Raw genomic sequence first — 5154 nt, 5'->3', positions numbered from 1 at the left:
CACACATAACAGGATGGCAACTCAAACTAGGGACAGTTTAAACGCTGATCAATCCTCTTACCAAATCCACCTAACATGCGATGACCAGTACAATGATGGAATAATTCAAGCGAGGGCGAAGTGACAGACAGCACTGTGTCTTCAGAATCCAATGTTTAAAACATCAAAAGGCAGAAGGAACCACTACAACCAAGGTAGACAAAAGAAACCACAATCCACACCGCAATTGAGGAGGCTGTCAAACTACATCTCATGCTGGACAGCATCGGCAAGACGAGGAGAAGTACACTGCTGCCAAGAAAACGCTAACCCCCAGGGCAGGTAACTGGGGCATTAGCGGCCAATAGGTAGTAAAATACTGCTGGCTGCACTTCACCAAATAAAGCACTCCATCTTCAGGCCACAAGTGGCCCACTGGGACCATCCAACCGCCGTGTCATCCTCAGATGAGGATGCGGATAGGAGGGGCGTGTGGTCAGCACACTGCTCTCCCGGTCGTTATGATGGTTTTCTTTGACCGGAACCGCTACTATTCAGTTGAGTAGCTCCTCAATTGGCATCATGAGGCTGAGTGCACCCCGAAAAATGGCAACAGCGCATGGCAGCCTGGATGGTCACCCATCCAAGTGTCGGCCACGCCCGACAGCGCTTAACTTCGGTGATCTGACGGGAACCGGTGTATCCACTGTGGCAAGGCCATTGCCTACTTCACCAAATAATATCACAAAATTCAAAAACTAATAGCAGGCAGTAGAAGATGGCTAATAGATTCCGCCAACTCGACACGCTCCACTTGCTGCTGTTCGTCTCACGGTGACCCTCGAGTAGCAACACACGAACAAATGGTGTGATCACAAAATAGTGGAGGTTTCACTAATGGATTAATGTTCACTCAACTCAACATGCTGGGTCTGGTGGACAACGAGGTAGTGGCCCTCACAACTACAGCCCCTAGATCCGGCAATGCCTTCGTGCTGCCAGCGGTTCCGGTATGTCCTCGCTCTGCCAGACCTCTCTGCTGCTCCGTCCCCACCAAACTCCCAATACACCTGACCTGGAAAACACTTCTTCACATCCTTTCAAAGATAGTACAGGTACTAGATATCGATAAACGCTGCTGCCGTCACTTGCGGACAGACAACACTAGCAAATGTATTGGCACCAGCAAACAGAAGAAGAAAACGAGACACCACTATCCCTATTACACAATGCCACATACCAACAGCACCAACCCTAGCTGCACATGGCTCTTGTGAGACATTTTGAAAAGTTGACATTGAGACTACCTTCCATGATCAGTACTTATGATATGAGGCACGCCAAAATGAGATATCCATGTTGAGACTATGGAAATGAAACTGCTTGTGCTGTGATGTCAGCTAATGGAACTGCTTCTGGCCATTGGGAAAAATGATAAATAATTGTTAGTAAATAGTGATATCCTTATGTTGGAGATAGGAGCCCAACTAAGTCCATGTAAATGCGACTGAATCTTGTTGTCGTTTGAGGATAGTGTACCACTGCGCTGTTGGTGTGTCTCCAGACTTTACTTTGTTGGCAAGGAATACATGCTGTACTCCAGGCCTTCACGTCTTTTTTTTTAGTGATGGCCAAATGTAGTGCTTTCTCACCAAATTAATGGTTGCTTCAACACCAGGGTGAGCTAGTTTGTGCAGCAAGTTGAAAATCGCTTGTTGTAGTTGTTGAGGTACATATGGGCGAATTATATCTCCAGCTATGTCACAAACAAGTTCTTTACAATTTGGCAACATTATTATTTGAAGTGCAAGGGATGTCATATTCTTGATGTGTGGAAGCTCCATGTCACATCGTTGGCTTCCCGCAATTTGTTCCATGGTAACAGTTGGATATATAGTGATTGAAGCAATTTGTGAACAAGCATCAGATGCAAGGTTCTCCTTCCCTGTAGCCTAATGTATGTCTGTGGTGAACTGTCTGATGAAACTAATGTGTCAAATCTGATGTGGAGTAGCTTTGTCTGAAAGTTGCTTGAACATGAAGGTGAGTGGCTTGTGGTCAATATAAATTGTAAAATCATGTCCTTCAAGCATGTACTGAAAGTGCTTCAGTGCTGAGTAGGCAGTGAGGAGTTCTCTGTCATAGGTTGAGTAATTCCTCTCTGCATTTGTCAGTTCTTGGAGAAGAATGCTAACGGTTGCAGATTATTGTCTTTGATTTGTTGTAAAGATGCACAAATAGCATAATCTGAGCTGTCAACCATTAAAATTAGAGATAAATTTGAAGATGGATGAGCCAGGAGTGCTGAATTGGCCAAGCTATTTTTAGGTCATTAAAGGCTTGTCAAAGATTTTTTGTTGAATTAATTTTCCTGTTATCATTTTTCCTAGTCCCATGGAGTAGGTTCAAAAACTCTGCTTGTTTACTGGCTGAATTTGGTAGTGCTCTTCAGCAAAAATTAATGAGGCCAAGAAGTTGGCACAGTTCTTTTATCTTTATAGGGAACAGATAGTCAACAATGGTTTGGACTCGATCTGGTAATGGTCTGATTCCCTCTGCAGTTACCACATATCCCAGGAAAGGTACTTCTATTGAACTGAAAATGCATTCGTTCAGATTGATTCTGATTTGAATTTACTGAGGCATTCGAAAAGCAATTGAAGTTGCTTCTTATGCTCTACTTCATCTTGTAATGCCACTAGAATGTCATCTATATAACAGTACATGAAATCCAGGTCTCTCAGTATATTGTTGATATACCTTCGAAAAGTTTGTGGTGTGTTTTGAGGTCCAAACAGAAGTCACAAAAACTCAAACAAACCAAATGGAGTTATCACTGTGGTCATAGGTACATCATCTGGATGTACAGGTATGTGATGATAAGCTCTGACCAGATCTATCTTTGAAAATATTTGTTTTCCATGTAGCTGTCTATTAAAATCTTGAAGCTTAGGCATAGGATACCTGTCAGGCTTGGTGATTTTGTTGAGAGCACGGTAGGCTCCGCAAGACCTCCAGGATCTGTCTTTCTTGGGAACTAAGTGGAGGGGAGTTGCCCAGGTGCTCTTTGATGGCTGGCAGATTTTCATATTAATCATCTGTTGAAACTCTGCTTTAGCTGCTTTAAGTTTATCTGGTGGTAGTCGTTGCACCTTTGCTGCTACAGGATGTCCTTCTGTGACAATCATATGATAAACAGTGGTATCTGGGATGTCAAAATGGATGTTTTCTTGGAACAAGTTGGGAAATTTCTTTAGAATGGCAGCATATTTTCAATCTCGTGGTATTACATGAACTGTTTCTATGCCTGAGACCTTAATCAATGTGCCAGATGTTGCTGCTGACGTTACTGGGTCAATGAGTTGTCTGTTCTTGAAGTCTACTAAAAGATTATAATGGTTAATGAAGTCAGCTTTGATAATTGGTGATTGAACATCTGCAATTTCCAAATTCTATGTGAAGTTGTGCTGTAAACCCAAATTGAGTAATAATACCGTAGATGCTCTCTGTAAATATTAATACCAGTGCCATTTGCAGCATAAAGTCTATGATCTGTTTTCTTTCAGTGATCACTATTTGAAGGTGGAGATACTGAAATATCAGCTCTGGCGTCAATTAAGTAATGACTTCCGCTATTTCTGTCTGTAAATAGACGGCATGAAAGCTGGCTCCGATCGCTTCCACTGCTAGTGTGGAGCATTTGAGTTTGACTGTTTGTTAGAATTTTGGGTTGGAGATGGTCAAACATGCACAGCCTCTGACATTCCTTTGCCCTGTGGTGATATTTAAAGTCATGCCAACACAGTGCTCCATTAGGATTAAAGTGCTTGGCTGACTGTGACCTGTCCCATCATCTACTTCGTGAGGAGCTAGATGAACATGAGATGTCTCTTGAACGTAACAATGTTTTCAATTCATTGATTGTCAGCATTAATTCAGCAATCTGCATTTCTAATTTTGAGATTCTATCATTACTGGTATCATTTACTTTACTGACTGCAAAAGTGGATGATGCCTGCAAGTTTTGAGTACATATATTCAACCCCGTTTGTGAAAATTCGACAATTTTGTCAGCCACAGTGGCTATGGTGTCAAGATTGTCTTTACTTGTAGCTAGTATAGAACATGCGGTGACAGGAAGCTGCTGCATAAATATGGTTTTCAAAAAAATCATCCTTGACTTGTTTACCAGTTAAAGTTCACATCTCACATAAGACCTGAGTTGGCTTCTTATCACCTAATTCCATTTGTGCTAATAATTTTGTTACTTTTCTATTTTATGACTCTTCAAATTCCTGATGTAGTCTTGTTGTAAGCTATGTGAACAGAGTGGTAGATAATGGTAGAGTCAAAAAGTCGGATATTAATTCTACTACATCCACTCCAGTGATGCAACAACATGATTGAATTTTGTGGTTTCGTTAGTGGATACCCACTGTGGTAAACTGTGCTTCAACTTGAAGGAACCATACCTATATATTTTTCTTCCAGATGGGTGGAATCATCAATGGAACATGAGCAATATCCACTTTGTTCTATACTGATGCAGGCGTTGCATTTGTGTCCTTGCTGTCACCGATCATTTTTACATTTCACTAACCACAAATGTGTTCCACTTCTTATTAATCATGTTGGGCTCACCAGTATGATTTATGGTTTATGGTAGAAGGTCAATAAAAAACAAGAAATGATGTATTTATACATTTAATGAACACTCAGAACATTGTAGATGTGAACAAGATCAGAGATGATAACAGTTTCTTAGTAATAAGAATGTAAACAAAGCCCAGAGATATAATTTACAAATATTAACACTTGAGTCTGCCATAATTCTCTCTCATTCCTTTCCCCCAATCTGTATTCACCTACTATTTTTTGTTCTCTATTGAATTCCAGTACCCCTTGACTATTAAATTTTCATGCCCCTTAACTATCTGAATACTTTCTTTGGTCTCATCATGCATTTCTCCAATCTCTTCATCTTCTGTGGAGCTTGTTGGCATATAAACTTTTACTACTGGACTGGGTGTGGGCTTTATTTTTATCTTGGCTACACTAGTGCATTCACTATGCTGTTCATAGTAACTTATCTGCATTCCTATTTTTTTATTCATCATTAAACCTACTCCTGCATTACCTCTATTTGATTTTGTCTTTATAGTTATGTGTTCACCT

At 40.8% G+C, this 5154-nt stretch overlaps 1 pseudogene; it reads right to left on the bottom strand.

Moving 5' to 3' along the window:
* Positions 1-586: 586 nt before the first annotated feature.
* Positions 587-704, bottom strand: LOC124712643 (annotated as a pseudogene).
* Between the last annotated feature and the right edge of the window lie 4450 nt (positions 705-5154).

The sequence above is a fragment of the Schistocerca piceifrons genome, chromosome 8, assembly GCF_021461385.2.
Source record: "Schistocerca piceifrons isolate TAMUIC-IGC-003096 chromosome 8, iqSchPice1.1, whole genome shotgun sequence".
Lineage (NCBI taxonomy): Eukaryota > Metazoa > Arthropoda > Insecta > Orthoptera > Acrididae > Schistocerca > Schistocerca piceifrons.
Note: the sequence above shows the minus strand (reverse complement) of the source record. Positions and strands in the feature narration are given on the sequence as shown.